The sequence below is a fragment of the Schistocerca piceifrons genome, chromosome 9 (assembly GCF_021461385.2).
Source record: "Schistocerca piceifrons isolate TAMUIC-IGC-003096 chromosome 9, iqSchPice1.1, whole genome shotgun sequence".
In the NCBI taxonomy this organism is placed as follows: Eukaryota; Metazoa; Arthropoda; class Insecta; order Orthoptera; family Acrididae; genus Schistocerca; species Schistocerca piceifrons.
In genome coordinates, this window is record NC_060146.1 from 142,395,193 (window position 1) to 142,418,815 (window position 23,623).

Consider the following 23,623-nt stretch of genomic DNA (forward strand, 5'->3'; position numbering starts at 1 on the left):
AGAGAGCACATTCCGGGAAGAGATGGGCAACATATTACTACCGCCCACATATATCTCGCGTAATGATCACAACGAAAAGATCCGAGAAATTAGAGCAAATACGGAGACTTACAAGCAGTCGTTCTTCCCACGCACAATTCGTGAATGGAACAGGGAAGGGGGGATCAGATAGTGGTACAATAAGTACCCTCCGCCACACACCGTAAGGTGGCTCGCGGAATATAGATGTAGATGTAGATGTAACTAAGCAAGCGGTTGAGTAGCGGTCCTACCCTTGATGCGATGAAACAAACAGCGTATTTCCAAAATTTTCCGTAAACTCCGGTTTCACTTTTGATTCCCTTCTGAATTGGTTACTTTATCCACAATAATTTCTGGTTCTGAGTATTTTGCTCCCAGTCGTGATGATGGACATGAAAATTTGAAAATAATTAATACATGCAAAAATTTTTCATACAATGTCATAAACAATTTGGAATAATTTTCACAACCGGTTTCATGGCTTTCTCAGTATCATGTCACCAGGTCGCCAGTTGTGCAAATTTATATTATAAAAATTTAATGTAATTAATGAAACTAATAGATTTTTTCGCACTTTTATCATTTTGATTCCTTATGGATTTTTAAGCGAATGCAATGTCGCACTATTAACTTACATCGATTCCTGTATTTGCTCTTCTGTTGAGATGTACACAAGTTGGTTAAATGGTTCTCCTTCCGTCATAATTAGTTCTCATTCTTGACCGTGTGTACAATATTGATTCTTAATCTGACTTCCTCTTCTGATGCAGACAGCTACAGAGACATGACATTGGGATAATGCGTGGAAACAAAGAAAACTTTCGTGGTTTTGCACAAAAATATGCCTTCAGGCATAGCAAAATCTCTTTGCCGTCGCTTACAGTGGCCACGCTAGTGTTTATTGTCATTGGTAATACACTACTGGCAATTGAAATTGCTACACCATGAAGAAATGCAGAAGAAACAGGTATTCATTGGACAAATATATTATACTACAACTGACATGTGATTACATTTTCACGCAATTTGGGTGCATAGATCCTGAGAAATCAGTACCCAGAACAACCAACTCTGGCCGTAGTAACGGCCTGGGCATTGAGTCAAGCAGAGCTTGTATGGCATGTAAAGGTAAAGCTGCCCATGCAGCTTCAACACGATACCACAGTTCATCAAGAATAGTGACTGGCGTATTGTGACGAGCCAGTTGCTCGGCCACCATTGACCAGACGTTTTCAGTTGGTGAGAGATCTGGAGAATGTGCTGGCCAAGGCAGCAGTCGAACATTTTCTGTATCCAGAAAGACCCGTACAGGACCTGCAACATGCGGTCGTGCATTATCCTTCTGAAATGTTGGGTTTCGCAGGGATCGAATGAAGGGTAGAGCCACGGGTCATAACACATCTGAAATGTAACGTCCACTGTTCAAAGTGACGTCAATGCGAATAAGAGGTGACCGAGACGTGTAACCAATGGCATCCCATAACATCACACCGGGTGATACACCAGTATGGCGACGGCGAATACACGCTTCCAATGTGCGTTCACCGCGCTGTCGCCAAACACGGATGCGACCATCACGATGCTGTAAACAGAACCTGGATTCATCCGAAAAAATGACATTTTGCCATTCGTGCACCCAGGTTCGTCGTTGAGTACACCATCGCAGGCGCTCCTGTCTGTGATGCAGCGGCAAGGGTAACCGCAGCTATGGTCTCCGAGCTGCTGCTGCTGCTGCTGCAAACGTCGTCGAACTGTTCGTGCAGATGGTTGTCTTGCAAACGTCCCCATCTGTTAACTCAGGAATCGAGGCGTGGCTTCACGATCCGTTACAGCCATGTGTATAAGATGCCTGTCATCTCGACTGCTTGTGATATGAGGCCGTTGGGATTCAGCACGGCGTTCCGTATTACCCTCCTGAACTCACCGATTTCATATTCTCGTAACAGTCATTGTATCTCGACCAACGCGAGCAGCAATGTCGCGATACGATAAACCGCAATCGGTATAGGCTACAATCCGATCTTTATCAAAGTCGGTAACGTGATGGTACGCATTTCTCCTCCTTACACGAGGCATGGCAACAACGTTTCACCGGGCAACGCCGGTCAGCTGCTGTTTGTGTATGAGAAATCTGTTGGAAACTTTCCTCTTGGCAGCACGTTGTAGGTGTCGCCACCAGTGCCAACCTTGTGTGAATGGTCTGGAAAGCTAATCATTTGCATATCGCAGCATCTTCTTCTTGTCGGTTAAATTTCGCGTCTGTAGCACGTCATCTTCGTGGTGTAGTAATTTTAATGGACAGTAAACTTTTATAGTAGCGTGTCGGGATTTTTGCTTATGTACCTATACACTGTATGTTTTCCTGACAATGATGAAGATATAATCTCTATATTCATAAATAAATTAACAGATGAAAGAGTGAATTATTTGTACAATCTCAGTGGAGATGAAATTTGTATTGTATACGAATACTTTAAAAAACAGCGATCGCCCTGAAGGGTTAAGTACGCATTCTGGCGACGGTCTTCAGACTGGATCTGCATTGGAACGCTGACTTTCGGTAATGAGGTTGGGACCCATCGTGGGTTCCAACTAAATTTAATAACCTTTTATGCGAGTGCATCTCTAGGCCTTGGCTTTTTCTCATTTATTGTTTTAGCGATGGTAAAAGTCGGACTTCAACATTCATCAAGAAATCGCATAAAATTCTTTAAAGAATTGGTTAGATCTGCAGACGGGATGACCATCCCGCCCGCAATTCCATAACGAATAAAGCACGAAACTCTTTCCGTTTTTGCAGGCTGTACGAACATACACCCTGAATAAAGCGCAAAATGTCTTCTCAATTTTCCAGGGTTTGCGAGAGTAAACCCTGTGATTCCATAGTGAATAAAGCATCAAATATCTTACATAACTTCAGGGGCTAAATATTTAGCGCCTGGAATTCCATACAAAAACGCTAGAATGTTGTTAGTGGTTAAGACGTTTTTTATCAGCCGATGGCATCACATTGTCTGTAATTTTGCAGAGTCCAGGAGCACGGACTCTGAAATTCCATGGTGAATAAGGCACAAAATGTCATTCGATCCAAACACCCTCTTCAGCGTGGCAAATTAACCAGTGGAAAAAATTTTTATAAATGAGGCACAGACACAGTCTGCTATTGCTGTTTGTGGCCGCGCTAGCTGCAGGCTTAGGCCTGCTGCCAGATGAGAAGAGCAAAGTAGTTAAATATTTATTTGATTATGGATACTTGGATAGTGAAGATGGGCACAGTCTTACGGATGCTCAGCTGACAGTCTTAAGAGAATCATTAATGTTATTCCAACTAATACACAATCTCGAAACAACTGGCGAGTTAATTGACGAAACATGAAATTTCATGAAGAAACCTAGATGCGGTGTAGAATATTCGTTTGGTAGCTATAGAACTACTATGTATAAATGGAATAAGAAGAACATAAAGTGGATATATAAAGGAGCAACTAAGAAAGTGTTAGAAAAAGAATTCCATGTATGGGAAAAATATACTGATATTAAATTTCACCTCAATAATAACCTCGACGTTTTAATTTCAAATAAAAGACGGCTTCATAAAAATGAACTACGTGGTCATCGTTGCCCAAAGGATTTGGACGGAAAAGGAAATATGTTAGGTCATGCATTTGTCCAACTAAGAATAATGACCCGATGGAAGAACACATGGACGATGATGAGTTATGGTACTTAGAAATTAGCAAAAATACACCAAAAATCTGTCAAATTTATTTGAAGTCTTAGTTCACGAAATTGGCCACTCGTTAGGTCTATATCGTTCAGATGTTTGTGAATCAATAATGTATCCATTCCATAATGGCTCACACTTAGAATTATTGCATGGGGGCTTAATTATTAAGATATGAAATGCAAATATTTTTTATTTTTAGTAGCTAACTGTCCGGTTACGAAGTCTCGTAAACGGTTGGCCCTGACTAGTTTTAGTACGCAATCTGACTGCATAGAATAACCACAAAGAATGAAAGAAAATTTCCGTTAACACAATTAATTAAGTCCCAAGCAACTATAAAACCTAGGAAACAACAAACCACAAGTATAGCTGTTCTGTGTGTGGAAGTGTGATTCAACGTACACATCTGGCACGGTTCTTCTTCAATAATACAAGAAATTTTAAATACCATTTATACTGAAGTAATTAAAAAAATAGAAATACTACAATTGCACAAGAAAACCAGAATTACACTAATACAAGGACACAAGCCAGATGCTTTGTTGACAGAACCTGTAATGACGCATTATTTAAGACATTAAAATAATGAAAAAAAACAGGGAATTTGTTACCTTCATATATATTGACGAAAAGCACTCTGATCATTACAATATCTCCATTAGAACAACATCTGCTGTCTATCCCATCAAACAACTGCGTAAAACATGGAACAAGCACTCTCCACTACGACAAGAACTTTTCACTACGGCATCTCAGCAAGCACTGACTACTACGACCTCTCGACAAGAACTCTAGTGGAGGCGGCTGAATAATACTCTTTGGCGCAATCTCTGGCGCTGTGGCTCAGTGTAGCCACCTTTCATAATTTGAAGATGATATTGACGCCATCCAAAGTTTGTATGGATTTACACAGCCAAATACACCGGCTCAGCCATCATCAACACAGTCTTCTATACCAACTGAACGAATTAGTCATTATGTCAAAAGAAAAAGATCGGTCACTTACTTTTTGTAGATGAGGCTCTACATATTTTTCATAGGAACTGGGTTTCAATAGGTGATAAGAAGCCACAATTCATAACCAGTTGGTTAACATCCTTAAACCAAAATATCCAAAAAATTGACGGAATATACCAAAGACCAAGTGGCGATGTCGTGTTATTCGATGATAATAGGATATACACGATGAATTTGCACACACTACAATTAATTACAGGGTATCCAAAATCAATATCTAGTGCAGGATTACGTAAAAACATTTTATTAAATGCTGCAGTCAACACTTATTCTGGAATAGACTGGAATAAAAGGGAGAACCGATAGAGGTAATCAAGGTACCCTCCGCCACACACCGTCAGGTGGCTTACGGAGTATGGATGTAGATGTAGAAGAACGTTTCTATCCTTTAATGGACTTTTCTATGCGGAATTAGATGAACGTAGTTTTACATATAAATCGCGAGGAGTTATAAAAAGAGAATTTACTGGATTGCCGACTAAAATGACTTCTGCATTTCGGTACATTAATGGGGTGTTGTATTTTTTCGTGGATGAAACTTTCTCCGAATATGATGAATTAAAAAAAAACTTGCTAGAGCTGGCGCAAGTGATCTTTGTTTGGTGTTGAATGTAGAGAACTGGTTCCTAAGCTAATAAATGTTCTGGAAGATACATTGCAAAAATTAGAAAATTTTACTTGGTTCTAATGAATTTTCTTCTACATAAATGGAAGCGCAGACGCTGACAATGTAGTTCTGAACGCAGTTCTCAGACTGATTCAGCTGTCGCTGAGACTGAACGCAGATCTAAGACTGGTGCCGCTAAGAATACTTTGACAGTCGCACTTAACTGTGTAAATATTGCAATACTGAGCAATCAATTGATAATTTTTGTACACAGAAATACACGAAAGATGGTTATAGACCGATGCGAAGACAGTGTTCAAATAAATTTCATGTAAAAAATTACAATGAAAATCGAATTCCTTACGTATGTGGAAAAACATTGCTAAATATTACTATAAAGAGCATTTACGGCGAATTCCGAGTGAAGAACATTCTAAAGTATTGTTGTCGATGGAAGCAGATAAAGCATCTGCTAAAGCAGCTGCAGCGCTGCACCATCCTCAAAAAAATGTATTGGTTGTCAAGAAATTAAAGATTTAAATTGTTTCTACAGAAATCCTTCACGTAAAGATAAACATGATAGTAGATGTAAAAGTATATATTAAAATATATGAAAAATAAAAGGCAAAATAAGAATTGAGTCTGCGAGTCTATTGTTTTTTACTTCCTTTAAAAGAGACGGCCAAATAGAGACGCAGCCTGCTGGAAGTCGCCGTTTAAAAAAGTTGCTCAATTTCGCGATTTTTAGAATTGAGTCTGAGAGTATTGTTTTTTGTTTCATTTAAAAGAGACGACCAAAATGGAGACACAGTCTGCTGAAAGTAGTCGAGTTGGTCAAGATTTTTGGAGGGGTCACATGGAGAAAGTCACAGTTGTTAAACTTCGTCATTGCTCTAGGAGAAAATTTAAGTGAGTTTTGTAAATTGAATAAAGCTGACTTTTTTTTGTCATCAGTCTACTGACTGGTTTGATGCGGCCCGCCACGAATTCCTTTCCTGTGCTAACCTCTTCATCTCAGAGTAGCACTTGCAACCTACGTCCTCAATTATTTGCTTGACGTATTCCAATCTCTGTCTTCTTCTACAGTTTTTGCCCTCTACAGCTCCCTCTAGTACCATGGAAGTCATTCCCTCATGTCTTAGCAGATGTCCTATCATCCTGTCCCTTCTCCTTATCAGTGTTTTCCACATATTCCTTTCCTCTCCGATTCTGCGTAGAACCTCCTCATTCCTTACCTTATCAGTCCACCTAATTTTCAACATTCGTCTATAGCACCACATCTCGAATGCTTCGATTCTCTTCTCTCCCGGTTTTCCCACAGTCCATGTTTCACTACCATACAATGCTGTACTCCAGACGTACATCCTCAGAAATTTCTTCCTCAAATTAAGGCCGGTATTTGATATTAGTAGACTTCTCTTGGCCAGAAATGCCTTTTTTGCCATAGCGAGTCTGCTTTTGATGTCCTCCTTGCTCCGTCCGTCATTGGTTATTTTACTGCCTAGGTAGCAGAATTCCTTAACTTCATTGACTTCGTGACCATTAATCCTGATAAGTTTATCGCCGTTCTCATTTCTACTACTTCTCATTACCTTCGTCTTTCTCCGATTTACTCTCAAACCATACTGTGTACTCATTAGACTGTTCATTCCGTTCAGCAGATCATTTAATTCTTCTTCACTTTCACTCAGGATAGCAATGTCATCAGCGAATCGTATCATTGATATCCTTTCACCTTGTATTTTAATTCCACTCCTGAACCTTTCTTTTAATTCCATCATTGCTTCCTCGATGTACAGATTGAAGAGTAAGGGCGAAAGGCTACAGCTTGTCTTACACCCTTGTTAATACGAGCACTTCGTTCTTGATCGTCCACTCTTATTATTCCCTCTTGGTTGTTGTATATATTGTATCTGACCCGTCTCTCCCTATAGCTTACCCCTACTTTTTTCAGAATCTCGAACAGCCTGCACCATTTTATATTGTCGAACGCTTTTTCTAGGTCGACAAATCCTATGAAAGTGTCTTGATTTTTCTTTAGCCTTGCTTCCATTATTAGCCGTAACGTCAGAATTGCCTCTCTCGTCCCTTTACTTTTCCTAAAGCCAAACTGATCGGCTCCTAGCGCATTCTCAATTTTCTTTTCCATTCTTCTGTATATTATTCTTGTAAGCAGCTTCGATGCATGAGCTGTTAAGCTGATTGTGCGATAATTCTCGCACTTGTCAGCTCTTGCCGTCTTCGGAATTGTGTGGATGATGCTTTTCCGAAAGTCAGATGGTATATCGCCAGACTCATTTATTCTACACACCAACGTGAATAGTCGTTTTGTTGCCACTTCCCCCAATGATTTTAGAAATTCTGATGGAATGTTATCTATCCCTTCTGTCTTATTTGACCGTAAGTCCTCCAAAGCTCTTTTAAATTCCGATTCTAATACTGGATCCCCTATCTCTTCTAAATCGACTTTTTTTTGTTTTGGTTTTAGGGCGCAAAACTGCTATGGTCATTAGCGCCCGGTCCGTGACTTAGGAAAAGGTAAAAAACCGAAAATGGAAACCAGCAGCAGTGGGAAAGAAAGTCATAAAATTGGAGAAACTAAAAGCAGAAGGAAGGCTTAAAAATCCACTACAGAAAGGTGTTGGTTGTCCCCAAAAAAAGTTTCAAATGACTGATGTCATTTCACTGGCACTAATAAACTCGAGTACGCGATCGGCTGAGCGCGTGTCATCTGCTAAAATCGACGATATATCAGGCGATAGCTGTAGACGGGAGCGTAACGGATTAAAATAGGGGCACTCAATGAAAAGGTGTCTTACCGCCCACAGCTGAGAGCAGTGGTGACAGAGTGGGGGAGCATCGCCGCTTAAAAGATGTCGATGGCTAAAAAGACAGTGCCCTATCCGGAGTCTAGTTAAAATTACATCCTCCCGACGACGCGTTCGGGAGGAAGAGGTCCAAGCATAAGGAAGAGCTTTCACGTACCGCAATTTATTATGGGGAAGTGTCGACCAATGCGCGTGCCATAAATGAACAACACGACGACATAAAACGCTCCGTAGATCGGCGAAGGGAATCGATTGGATAGCTGGCCAAAGAAGAGAGACTGCAGCCTTGGCTGCAATATCGGCCGCCTCATTTCCACAGATACCAACGTGTCCTGGGAGCCAGAGGAACGCCACAGAGACGCCCCCCAGGTGGAGCAAGCGCAGACAGTCCTGAATCCGGTGGACCAGAGGGTGCACAGGATAAAGAGCTTGGAGACTGAGGAGAGAGCTGAGAGAATCTGAGCAGATAACGTACTGTATCCGCTGATGGCGGCGGATGTAGTGGACAGCCTGGAGAACAGCGTAAAGCTCCGCAGTATAAACCGAACACTGGTCGGGAAGCCGAAAGTGATTTGGGGTGTCGCCAACAATATAGGCACTCCCTACACCTAACGATGTTTTCGAGCCGTCGGTGTAAATAAATGTGGCATCCGTCATTTGTGCACTTAGAGTAGCAAATGCCCGACGATAAACAAGTGAAGGGGTACCATCCTTGGGAAATCGACAAAGGTCACGGAGCAGGCAGGTCCGGGGACGGAGCCAAGGCGGTGCTGTACCCCAAGTTGTCAAGAAGGTTTTAGGAAAGTGGAAGGAGCAGTTGACGGAAGCGGACTCCCGGTGGTGGTAGGGAGGAGGGGCGGCCTGCATACCCTACATCAAAGGAGGCGTCGAAAAAAAAGGTCATGGGCTGTATTAGCAGGCATGGAAGACAGATGGCTAGCATAACGACTCAGAAGGACTGCTCGCCGATTGGACAGCGGAGGTTCAGCAGTCTCAGCATAAAGGCTTTCCACAGGGCTAGTGTAAAAAGCTCCACACTAAACGTAATCCACGGTGGTGGATAGAGTCGAGACGCCGAAGAATAGACGGCCAAGCAGAGGAGTAGACTATGCTTCCATAGTCCAATTTCGAGCGCACTAAGGCGCGATAGAGGCGGAGAAGGACCACTCGGTCCGCTCCCCAGGAGGTACCATTCAGGACACAGAGGGTGTTGAGGGATCGCAGACAGCGAGCCGAAAGATAGGAAACGTGGGAGGACCAGCACAGTTTTCTGTCAAACATGACACCCAAGAATTTAGCGACGTCCGAAAACGGAAGGTGGGCAGGACCTAGATGTAAGGAAGGTGGAAGAAATTCCGTACGACGCCAAAAATTAACACAAATGGTCTTACTGGGAGAAAAACGGAAGCCGGTTTCGATGCTCCAAGAGTGGAGGCGATCGAGACATCCTTGAAGACGTCGTTCAAGAAGGCTGGTCCGTTGAGAGCTGTAGTAGATCGAAAAATCGTCCACAAAGAGGGAGCCCGAGGCAACAGGAAGGAGACAATCCATAATTTGATTTATGGCAATGGCGAACAGTACAACACTCAGCACGGAGCCCTGGGGTACCCCGTTTTCTTGGGAGAAAGTACGGGAAAGAGTAGTGTTCACCCGCACTCTAAATGTCCGCTCTGCCATAAATTCGCGAAGAAAAAGGGGCAGCCGACATCGAAAGCCCCAAGAGATCAGTGTGCGGAGGATGCCTGTCCTCCAACAGGTATCGTATGCTCTCTCCAGATCAAAAAATATTGCTACTGTTTGGCGTTTCCGGAGAAAATTGTTCATGATATAAGTGGAGAGAGCAACAAGATGGTCAACTGTACAACGATGCTTTCGGAAACCGCATTGGGCATGTGTTAAAAGACTGCGAGACTCCAGCCACCAAGCTAAACGGCAATTCACCATACGCTCCAAAACCTTACATACACTACTCGTGAGAGAAATGGGGCGATAGCTAGAGGGGAGATGTTAGTCTTTTCCAGGTTTAGGAACAGGGACGACGATAGCTTCCCGCCATCGTCTGGGAAAAGTGCTGTCGGTCCAAATTCGATTATAAAGGCGAAGGAGGTAACGCAGACTATGGGTTGATAAATGCAGCAACATTTGGATGTGGATACCATCCGGTCCTGGGGTGGAGGAGCGAGAAGAAGAGAGTGCATGTTGGAGTTCCCGCATGGAGAAAGCAGTATTATAGCTTTCGCGATTTTGAGAGAAGACAGCAAGAGGTTGCACTTCCGCTGCACGTTTCTTCGGGAGAAACGCTGGCGGGTAATTTGAAGAGCTCGAAATCTCAGCGAAGTGCTGACCCAATGAGTTAGAAATTGCGACGGGGTCCACTAATGTATCATGCGCGACAGTGAGCCCAGAGACTGGGGAGAAACTAGGCGCGCCTGAGAACCGTCGAAGCCGACTCCAAACTTCCGAGGAGGGAGTGAAGGTGTTAAATGAGCTAATAAAGAATTTCCAGCTTGCCTTCTTGCTATCGCGGATGACACGTCGGCATCGCGCACGGAACTGCTTATAACGGATACATTTGGCCAAAGTAGGATGGTGGCGGAAAACGCGAAGAGCACGTCGCCGCTCACGTATTGCGTCACGGCATGCCTCGTTCCACCAAGGAACTGGGGGGAGCCGGGGCAATTCGGAGGTGCGTGGTATTGAACGTTCCGCAGCTGTAAGACTAACGTCGGTAATATGTGTGACCTCATCGTCGACGCTGGGAAAGTGACGGTCATCGAACGTCGCTAGAGACGAAAAAAGTGTCCAATCGGCTTGGGCAAACTTCCAGCGTCGCGGGCGCATATATGGCAGTTGAGGCTGCAGTCTAAGGACACATGGAAAGTGGTAACTCGAGTGTGTATCATCAAGGGCGAACCATTCGAAGCGCCGAGCTAGCGGAACAGTACCGACCGCAAGGTCCAAATGAGATAAATTTGTCGTGGAGGCAGACAAAAATGTAGGGACCCCAGTGTTGAGGCAAACTAGATCCGCTTGGTGGAAGACATCTAGCAATAGTGAGCCACGTGGACAAGGATGTGGAGATCCCCAAAGCGGGTGGTGGGCATTGAAGTCCCCAACCAGCAAATAGGGGGGTGGAAGCTGACCAAGAAGATGAAGGAGATCAGCTCGTGCCATTGGTGTGGACAATGGAATGCATACAGTACAAAGAGAGAATGTGTATCCAGAAAGGGAAAGACGGACAGCGACAGCTTGGAAGGAAGTGTTAAAGGGGATTGAGTGATAATGGAGAGTATCATGGAGAAGCATCATGAGTCCTCCATGGGCTAGAGTGCCTTCAACAGAGGGGAGATCATATCGGACGGACTGAAAATGAGGGAGAACAAAGCGGTCATGGGGACACAGCTTTGTTTCCTGAAGACAGAAGATGACCGGCGAGTAGGATCGTAAGAGGATCGACAATTCATCACGATTGGCTCGAATGCCGCGGATATTCCAGTGGATAATGGACATAGGGTGGACAGAAAATGGAAGAATGTGAGCAAGGTTGCCGTGAAGTCAACGACTGCTCAGAGCTTGCGACCGACAGCGTGAAATGGCACTCAGCCGAAGGCAGAAGATCCTGATCCATAGGTTGTTCAGGAGCAGCTCCTGCCACCAGCGATCGGCCAGTTGATTGGCCGCCAGCAGTGCGCCTCGGCGACACAGAAGACGGCCGAGGGCGATTTCCGCCAGGTGGTGCTGTAGATGAGACACGCCTTGGCGGAGAAGGAGATGAACTGGGTTTCTTATTAGCCTTCTTGGAAATATGATGTTTAGATGAACGAGGAACCGATGGTTGGGAAGTTGGGGTACGTAAAAAATCTTCACGAGTATGCTCTTTTTTCGAAGTCTTGGTGTCTGACTTGTGGGCTCGAGATTTAGCAGAACCCGATGAAGGGTGAGCCATAAAGTTGGCAGGCGAAACTGGTGAGACTGAACGGGCAATCTTTGCGCTGGCCGACCTGACGACCGTGGCACTAAAGGTGAGGTTGCAAGTCTGCGGGGCCGCCTCCTTTGTTGGCCGAGGAGAAGGCTGCCTGAGTCACGGTGGGCTGTCGACTGGCGAATAATTTTCGAGCAGCGAAGGTAGACACCTTTTCCTTCACTCTGATTTCCTGGATGAGTTTTTCGTCTTTATAAATGGGGCAATCTCGAGAGGAAGCAGCGTGGTCACCCATACAGTTGATGCAGCGAGGGGATGGAGGTGGACAAGCACCCTCATGGGCATCCTTGCCACACGTAACACATTTGGCCGGATTGGAACAGGACTGGCTGGTGTAATTGAACCGCTGACACCGATAGCAACGTGTAGGGTTTGGGACGTAAGGGCGAACGGAAATTATCTCATAGCCTGCTTTGATTTTCGATGGGAGTTGAACTTTGTTAAATGTCAAGAAGACAGTGCGGGTTGGAATGATGTTCGTGTCAACCCTTTTCATAACTCTATAAACAGCCGTTACGCCCTGATCAAACAGGTAGTGCTGAATTTCTTCGTCAGACAATCCATCGAGGGAGCGTGTATAAACGACTCCACGCGAGGAATTTGAAGTGCGGTGCGGTTCAACCCGGACAGCGAAGGTGTGGAGCAGTGAAGTACGCAGCAATTTTTGTGCTTGGAGGGCACTGACTGTTTCTAATAACAAGGTTCCATTCCGTAATCTGGAACAAGACTTTACAGGACCTGCAATTTCGTCGACACCTTTCTGAATAATGAAAGGGTTGACCGTGGAGAAGTCGTGACCTCCTTCAGACCGAGAAACAACAAGGAACTGTGGCAACGATGGAAGAACTGTCAGTGGCTGAGACTCAGTGAACTTATGCTTGTGAGCAGACATAGTGGAAGGTGAGGAAACCATTGCAGAAGATTACCGGCGTCTCCGATGGCGCGCTCCTCCCTTGTGGGGGCCCTCTCTGAGGGCACTCCCGCCTTTGTTCACACCTCAGGTCACACCTCCCGACTAACGGACGGAGGGACCAATCGGCACGTTCGGAAGGTATCAGCTCGGGTAATCACCCCTCCCTGGGCCTGGCCGTTACCAGGGGGTACGTACATGTCCTACCCGTCTACCCAGGGCGGGGAATTACGCGTTACCCCGTCACCGGCTACGCATGGATATGCGTGGGTCGGCCTGCAGACACGCACAAGGAGGAAAAAAGAGAAAGGGAAAGGAAAGAAGAGGGGTCTCAAACGCCGCAGCGGAGAAAAAGGCAAAGAGAAGAAGTAAGGAAAAGAGAAGGACAGAGGAAGGACAGAGGAAGGACGAAGACTTGCAAGCGTAGAAAGCAAGGAATTGGTAACACTTTCGAGCGTCCGTCTCCCCGGACGTAGGCACAAACCATACTCCCAGAGGGGGAGAAAGGGAAGGAAAGAGCCAGAGGTGAGGGGGGGGGGGCGAAGATGGGGGATGGGGAAGGATGCAGAAAGGGAAAGTATGCAGCTCGAAAGGAAGGAGGGCCACATTAGCTCGGGGTCCCGTGCTCGCTGCGCACGTATCCACAAAAGAGTTGTGGATCCCCTGGGGGGGGGGGGGGTAAATCGACTCCTGTTTCTTCTTCTATCACATCAGACAAATCTTCACCCTCGTGGAGGCTTTCAATGTATTCTTTCCACCTATCTGCTCTCTCCTCCGCATTTAACAGTGGAATTCCCGTTGCACTCTTAATGTTAGCACCGTTGCTTTTAATGTCACCAAAGGTTGTTTTGACTTTCCTGTATGCTGAGTCTGTCCTTCCGACAATCGTATCTTCTTCGATGTCTTCACATTTTTCCTGCAGCCATTTCTTCTTAGCTTCCCTGCACTTCCTATTTATTTCATTCCTCAGCGACTTGTATTTCTGTATTCCTGATTTTCCCGGAACATGTTTGTACTTCCTCCTTTCATCAATCAACTGAAGTATTTCTTCTGTTACCCATAGTTTCTTCGCACCTACCTTCTTTGTACCAATGTTTTCCTTCCCAACTTCTGTGATGGCCCTTTTTAGAGATGTCCATTCCTCTTCAACTGTACTGCCTACTGCGCTATTCCTTATTGCTGTATCTATAGCGTTAGAGAACTTCAAACGTATCTCGTCATTCCTCAGTACTTCCGTATCCCATTTCTTTGCGTATTGATTCTTCCTGACTAATGTCTTGAACTTCAGCCTACTCTTCATCACTACTATATTGCGATCTGAGTCTATATCTGCTCCTGGGTACGCCTTACAATCCAGTATCTGATTTCGGAATCTCTGTCTGACCATGATATAATCTAATTTTTCCCGTATCTCCCGGCCTTTTCCAAGTATACCTCCTCCTCTTGTGATTCTTGAACAGGGTATTCGCTATTACTAGCTGAAACTTGTTACAGAACTCAATTAGTCTTTCTCCTCTTTCATTCCTTGTCCCAAGCCCATATCATCCTGTAACCTTTTCTTCTACTCCTTCCCCTGCAACTGCATTCCAGTCGCCCATGAGTATTAGATTTTCGTCCCCCTTTACATACTGCATTACCCTTTCAATATCCTCATACACTTTCTCTATCTGTTCATTTTCAGCTTGCGACGTCGGCATGTATACCTGAACTATCGTTGTCGGTGTTGGTCTGCTGTCGATTCTGATTAGAACAACCCGGTCACTGAACTGTTCACAGTAACACACCCTCTGCCCTACCTTCCTATTCATAACGAATCCTACACCTGTTATACCATTTTCTGCTGCTGTTGATATTACCCGATACTCATCTGACCAGAAATCCTTGTCTTCCTTCCAATTCACTTCACTGACCCCTACTATATCTAGATTGAGCCTTTGCATTTCCCTTTTCATAAATTCTAGTTTCCCTACCACGTTCAAGCTTGACATTCCACGCCCCGACTCGTAGAACGTTATCCTTTCGTTGATTATTCAATCTTTTTCTCAGGGTAACCTCCCCCTTGGCAGTCCCCTGCCGGAGATCCGAATGGGGGAATATTCCGGAATCTTTTGCCAATGGAGAGATCATCATGACACTTCTTCAGTTACAGGCCACATGTCCTGTGGATAAACGTTACGTGTCTTTAATGCAGTGGTTTCCATTGCCTTCTGCATCCTCATGTCGTTGATCATTGCTGATTCTTCCGCCTTTAGGGGCAATTTCCCACCCCTAGGACAAGAGAGTGCCCTGAACCTCTATCCGCTCCTCCGCCCTCTTTGACAAGGCCGTTAGCAGAATGAAGCTGACTTCTTATGCCGGAAGTCTTCGGCCGCCAATGCTGATTATTTATCAAAATTTCGGCAGTGGCAGGGATCGAACCCGGGATCTAAGACGTTTTGATTATTAATCAAACCACGGGTGCTAGCTGATCTAATTAGCTATATTATTAGACATCGGTGGCCGGAGTCTGCAGGTTCTCCGACAGCTGGACCCGGTCTTTGGAAGCGATTACCGTTTTTCTAAAATTGGAAACTGTAATGGTTCTTTATTTACGTGACCATTAAGTCACTTCAACCCCCGTTCTCGATACCAGTAATATCATACTACTTTTCTGCGAAGTAACAGACATATTTTTGTGACAATATTCACATTTGGTTTTCTCAATGTGTAGGTACTCCGATGTATCGATATATTATAGTGGTATGGTTCTTGTGTGTATTCATTTCTCTAAGACTGTCATAATGTTTGACTTACTTGTAACCGTTTTGGCCCGAATGCGCACAAAGTCTTTGTTTCACTTTGCAGAAGTTGCTATTTCGCTTTGTAAAAGAACAGTTAAGTCTTGTGTTTGGTTAAAGTGGAAATTAAATATAAGAAGATTGATACAAAACTGTATTCTTGATGATGTGACAATTAAGAAGAAGTATATGTGAATTTACAAGAAGTTTAATAAAAATGTGGATCGTGAACACCAAGTCAAAAATTATTTCTACCATACCATTGTTCTGATCTGGGATTGTTTGATCATTAAGAATTTCCTGAAAAACTCATTTGTTATGTCTTCAAATATTGCTAAAATACAGATCTGGACCTTCTAGCAGTCAAAATGGAATCACCCTAGAATCAACAAGATGAGCCATAACTTCGACGAAATCTACGTGGGAATCCATTCATTCAAGGTAAGTGCCTATATTAATGACTTTTTTACAGTGACTTCATTATTTCCATTCTGGCGATATCATCCACAGTCAATAACTTTGTTGTTGCCCGATAAAGCGAACATATGCTGCGTGAGCAACATTATTAATCTGATTTCTAACCTACTTTGCAAGTGGTGGTATTGTTAGAAAGCGATGATGAGATTTTCGAGATTGATGAAGATAAGCTATTGAAAAAGATATTTCCATTCTCAAACTATGTCTTCGCAAAGTAGAAACCGAGAGACAGACCCACGGTTAGAGACTGGTCGATACGGCGTTTGCGAATAGGCCACAGACCATAGATTCTGAGTACAACATGTAATATTAGTACCTGTTTCGATAGCTTACATGAACTTACATTCGATAATCTAACCATGCAGGCTCATAAAAGCCATACAATTTGTGTAAAAATTGCTTAGATCGTCGCTGAGCAGCGACCACCCCATATTGCAAAGAATATCTATCTTACGCGCCACGGCGCAGAATACGAATTGTTCATAAATTGTATCGATAGCAATATTTTGTGTTTTCTTATTTTCTGACAGCTGAAGAATTGTAATCCTCTTCTGTTACCACAGTCCTGATATATTTTTTAAAGACGGCGGTCCGCAATCACTAATTAGTTATTATAAAATATTACTATTGTTCAGTGCTATGTAAGAATTTATGTGTGCATCTAAGATGAAATATCGAACATAGAACAATAAAACTGTACGGAGCCTATTGTTAGCAATACTAAGGTAATTAAATTGGTTATTGTGCTCTCAAATGTTGTAGTGCCTGTTTATTACTTAAAGCATTTTTGTGCTATCCATCTCCTATTAATGGCAACACAAATAACCGTGTTTTATAGTTTTGGTACAGCTACCAGGGACCGATTGCATGTCAGCAGACGTCGTAGTGAAGGCAGAAGGCGCATTGCCATTTACCTTGTTTGTGATTTAAATCCAATTTCTTTTAATGTGTGGTGTAGTATAGCAAAGAAAATTTCCAGCTCTGTCTGGTCCCTTAGGTTCCTCTGTTCGTAGTTGCTATGTCTCATATACGGTCGTGGTCGAACATGATCACGTCACAAATAAATTAAGTGGCAATGCGGTCTATGTTCTTGATCTTGAGAACCTTAAGCCTTCTGCAGACGATTTCAGGTGACAAACTATCACATGCAGTACTAAAGTTTTTTGAAAAGTCTTTGCTCTTCCCGCCAAGAAGTGGTGCAAAACTCAACAGATTTCTGAATTTTCACAAGAGAATAATAATTTAATCGAAATATAAATAATTTAAAAAAAGAACACTACACTTGGCGCCCGAACAGGGACCTGACTGAAATCACGAAAATCAGTCCTCTTGTGTTTGCGGCTATTATAGATGTATCTAACAATACATTTACTTTTCATGTGCACGCTACGCGCTTACAAAATTGTGGACGAAAATTTCAAACAGGAAAGACGAGCCAACGGCGGAAAACGGAGAAATTTTATATCCAGTTGCCGACTTTCAAGACATCAAACGTAAGTTACGAAAAAATTTTCTTACGGAGTTGTGACGCTTCAGTAGTACAGTTGTCTTCCTTTTATTTCCATCTGCACATTTAAAAAATCAGCTTAAAATTTTTTAGCCTAAATTTAGTAGTTAGTAGGATTTGCATCGTAGTGTCTAAATCCCATTGTTGAGTCTTGATTTCAATGTCTAAATATGGCGTCGTGTTACATGTGTGCTGTGCTAGCTGTGTGCTAATTCAGTTCTTTAATGTGCCTGTCTTCCACCTTGTCTTCTCTGCTTCAGTTCACAGTCGTTATTAGGCGAGTGCAACTCCCATACTTGACAGACAGCACTTGACCTGACGTCACAAGCAAAGGACACGTACCGCGTTGCAGACCACGTGTCGCTGACGTAATACTGTTGACTATAGATGGGCAAACTGAAACACGTAACTGTTTCGAAACAAATGAAACGGTACAATGTAATGTTTCGATACGATGTTTCGAAACAGTGAAACAGTTTGTGTTTTGTAATCTAATAAACCTACACATTTTATCATCTTGAATGTCTACTGTATAAGTATGTCCATACAAACATAAATGAGGTGCGAGAGCGCTAATCATACCGCAGAAAGTATGAAACTATCACTTAGGCGTCTTGGCAGTTTCGTATTTCCTGAAGCAAATGCGCTGCTTCCGTGTCGTGTGACTTTCATACTTTTCAATTGGCCGAGGACAGCCATAGCTGAAGACAGAAGAGCCACCATGAACGAACTGGAGGTGGGAGCAAACTGCAGAAACAACGGATATGCTACTGGGATTCCCACAATCCGTTAGTATGGGTAATATACCCATTTTGCTAATTTCCATGCACACAAAGGGAATCATTGTGGATAACAGGCACAGTGACTATAGACTCACAAATAATGCCAAATAATTCGAATAAATAACAAAATATAACAAAAATTTTGTCTTTTAAGGTGTTTCGAACCGTTACTATAAATTCACTATGCTTCCCAGCCCTTCCCGTTCACCATTACACTATCAGTGATACGTCAAACAGATTCCTTGCAGTTATACCTACATCAGATTTATGTACATGTCTAATAACCGTCACTTTACGCTTTTTTTTATTCAAAATGTTGTAGGCTTACTTGCGTTTCTTAATATGATTACTGTACATGACCAGAGAAACGTATGTTGTAAAAAAAATGTAATTTAACTGAATGATTTTCACATATTTATTATTTTGAATGTGAATAGTATACGTCGTTTTATTGTTTGGTTAGTGTTTATAAAGCAGATGTTACGCCATTTCGGAATAGGACAGTCAGATAGAAACGAAGCTTTATTTTCGGATATCTTAAGCTTCATGCTATTGCTTGTCAAAAAGATTTCGACACATTTGAAAGTGTTTCACGAAGTGTTATGTTGTGATTCAGTACCTATGCCGAGCCCGAATGTCGTCCGACACAGCGCGGAATGAAACATCACTGTTTTAATACAATTAGTCCGTTCCAAGCACAGGTGGACTGAAACAGCCTTATTTTGAAACAACGATACAGTTTCTGTGTCTGGCTCGAGATCGAATCTGGTCCGGTTACCCGAGACAGGGGCGGAATGAAACAACACTGTTTCGAAACAGTGAACCACAGCCATTCCGAAACACTGAAACAGTTCCACGTATCGGTACACTGTATCGAAACATAGAAACAGTGGCCAAGTCTACTGTTGACAAACAGACCCCGCGAGATGGCGGAGGGTAAACAGAAATTAATCCCGACAGCACGTGACGATATGAACAGCACTCAATATTCGTTGCGCTCACGTGCAATTAGCATGCGAGTGGAGGCGGAGGCTAACGCAGGTGATATGACTGACACAGACCAAACAATTCAAGCGATTCCCGCGGGTAGCAACCCAACTATAGATACGAATGCAATGCTCCTTCAAATCCAAAATTGGATGGCAAATAACGATAGGGAAAAGGAACAATTGCGTTTAGAAAAGCAACGAAAAGCAAGAGAGAGAGAGAGAGAGAGAGAGAGAGAGAGAGAGGAGGAAAACAAAAAAGAACTAATGCGAGCTTTTACCGATTTAAATAAACAATTTGATGCGGTAAATGAAAAATTTGAAGTGGTAAATGGAAAATTTGACAGTAAAAACTACCGACTTTAAAATTGATCTGAATACCCAATTTGGCGAGGTCAAGTCGGAAATAAATGGGCAAATTGAAGCAGTAAAAACAGATCCATAAACAGGTTGAGAGTGAGATCAAGCAGGTATCTAGTAAATTTGATGCAGCACTAGGAGCTGCCGAGGGTGAAATTAATGCCACGGTAGAAGCATACTATAGCGAAACTGTAGCATTAAAGGGTAATTGTGATACCATGTCAAAGGAGGTCAGCACCGTGAAACTGGTTGTCACTAATATGGGAAAGGAGATAGATGATTTGACGAAACAAGTAGGATCACTTGACATAGAGGAGCAGGTAAAAATTACGGTAAAGGCTCACGCAGAAGCGTTATCCGACCACTATACGGAGTGGATAAAAACCGAAGACCATCTGATAGAAAAAACGATAAAGAGAGAAGGAAGTAGTAATGGAAGTTGCGATCTTTCGGCGGAACCAGGAAAACTGGGAGACACTGTGTTATCTGAGCTAGGACAGATAAGGCGAACTTTGGCACAAGACCTTCCTCAATGGGAGCAGCAGGTCATTGAAGAGGTGTAGACACTAAAGAACAAAGTGGAAAGTCCCTCACATCCGATGGGTAGCGAATGGAATCACTCCTCATTCCGAAATGACAATAGGCAAATTCATTACAGCACTCCACTCGATCACACGTCATACCACAGTCCGACAGACAGTGCATAACCACACTGAAGTGAACAGCCCACCAACACTCATAACCCAAATGCAGGAAGAAAGTGTATTGAAACACAAAAAATTTCCAACCAAGAATACAGCTTGTAACGGGGTATATAACAGGAGATGCCGCCTTATGGGGAATAGAAATGGCAGACAAGTGCAGGACCTATAATGAATTCGAGCGGATGTTTCTGAACAAATTTTGGAGTAATGGTGTTCAGCAGTGCTTAAGAAAAGAAGTGTTCATTGCCGAAATGTTCAATTCGAAACACGGCAGTCTCAGAAGATAATTCGAAAAATATTTAGCAAAAATTAAATTCTGGGACTCGCCAACTGCAAATAAAAACGCGATCATGATTTTGAAAACTAAATTGCCCATCTCTGTAAGGGACAAGTTAATGTTTCCGAGGACGATACCGAAGCATTTCTTTCCATATTGGACTCATTGGATTTGATTTGCGAAGACGCGATAGCAAATGTTGGTAGCGCACCGAATGAAGTGAGCAGGCGAAACAGTGGGGGTTACGGGGTCAACAATGGCAATGAGCGAAGAGTGCGCGGTAGCGACTCTTACTACCAACCGTCCGGCGGCTACAAAAATCACCAGGTGTCGTACGGAAATAGTTTCCACCGAAGGATAATAATAAACAACGGTGCAATCCAATGGATAGTACACAACGGCCACAGTACGGAAACTCAACACAATTATCCACAAAATCAGTACGGAAACAAACCACCACAGCAAGGAAATTATCAGAGCGGACCAGCCTTTAAAAGTGAGTGGAAATCAAATGGCATGGGACAAGTGGAAGGCAACAACATTTTGCTAATAATGACAACACAATACACTACATGGCCCAGAATACATTCCGACCTCCGACAAACAAATTTTTCCGGTCACTCAAATGATTATGCAGGAAATTCGAAGCCGAAACGGCAAAAGACTGCACAAATCTTTTACGTGCAAAGTGGATCGTACACGGGACAAGACCCTTGTCCACCACCCTTCGTGCCACAGTCACAACACCTACACGAAACGGAGGAGTCGTTAAGGGCGATATCCGATAGGGAGAACCACCACAATCAGGAAAACAAGAAACAGCATTTTTTATCCTCCACAAGAATGCTGCAGAACGAGATGGGGGCACGGAATCTGTCAACTCATTTCATGTAGATGGAATAAGGTATGACAAAGGCACCGACTTACGTGATGACTTATTGCAAGAGACTGACACTGAGGACATTGACGACATATGGGACGAACAAGTTCAGGCTTCTGCCAAGATTTCAATAGTCAACATGCCTATAATCGCTGTTATTGATACGGGAGCCAATGTTAATGTTTTATCTTCATGTTTGTTCAAGCAAATTTCTTCAGTGAGTGAAGTTTTATTGCACCCTATACAATGCTGTACAGTATCTGGAGCAATAGGGCCTATGACACGACGTGCAATCTTGCAAGCGCAACTTCAAGTAAATATTGACTGTTTCTCTTATGTGAAATTTCCTTATAGTAAAGAACCTATCGGTACCATGCCACCGTGGAATGGAGTTCCTCAGATTGACAAAAGCAAAAATTGACATTGAAAATGGGACTTTTAGATTAACGGTGAACCAGCAGGAGGTAACAATAACATTGTTACGCAGCAAGGTGAAACCAATGCTTAGCAAACGTCAATTTAAGGGGCGGTACTTCACTGACAAAGTTACGGACGGGCAGATGATGAAACCAATCCTGTAGATATTCGTGAGGACGAATATGTTGACTTACTACCTGACAAGACTGAGATAACAAAGCTTTAGGAGCGACTGGTTTGACTAAGGATCAAAGGAGTGAACTGTTTGACTTGCTAGTTAGTCATGTGGAGATACTCTCCAACAAACCCGGAGTAATAAAGGGGTATGCGTATCGTATGGACATGCTTCCCCATAAGACCTGCTGCAAAACGAGCTACGCAGTTCCCCAGTCATGACGTGAAGCTGTCAAACGTGAGATTAGGAAAATGTTACTCTGGAATGTGAGTGAGCTCACTTTCTCCGTATTCGAGCCCCTTGTTATCAGTTTTAAAATCTGATGGAAGTATGAGATTAGTTTTAGACCCAAGGCTGATAAACAAAATAATAGTGCCGATTCGAACGAGACCCGAAGCCCTGGAAGAACACTTGCAGAAGTTTAATGGAGTTAAATTCCTCAGTACAATTGACTTAAAAAACAGTTATTGGCAGGTGAGATTAGCGCCTGAATCAAGAAAATACATGGCATTCATATTTGCAGGCCGATCTTGTCACTCCACAGTCACGCCCTTTGGACTGACTGAGTTCGGGAGTTTTTATTTCAGCGTTAGACTATGTTTTAGGACGGGAGTTATTTGATGAAGTAGCTGCGTATGTGGAGTACGTCCTAATAGCTTCGAAAACAAGGGAAGACCATATGATGACACTGCAGAAAATATTTAAAAGATTTATAAATTATGGAGTCACGGCCAATCTTCAAAAGTCAAAATTCGGTAAGAGTGAGATCAAGTTGTTAGGACATATGGTCACAGCAGAAGGGATTAGGCCCGATCCTGAGAAGTTTGCAGCGATTAAGAATTTTCCCACGCCCACAACAAAAAGACAGCTGAAAGGTTTCTTAGGTATTGCGCCATTTTTCAGACGTTTCATATCGAGTCAGGCAACGAATAACGAAGCTCTTCATAATCTGTTAAGAAAGAATGTGTAATGGAATTGGGATTCTGAGTGACAGAAAGGGTTTGAACAAATTAAAAATAGACTTGTTAAGAACAATATTCTTCATCATCCTAAGATGGGTAAGGAATTTTGTATTATGTCCGATGCTTCGTTTATGGGCATTGAATGCTGTTTGTTCCAAATCGACATCGTTGATGGACGTAAGCAAGTTCCAAGTAATCAGCTTAGCTAGTCGAGTCTTATCAGAATG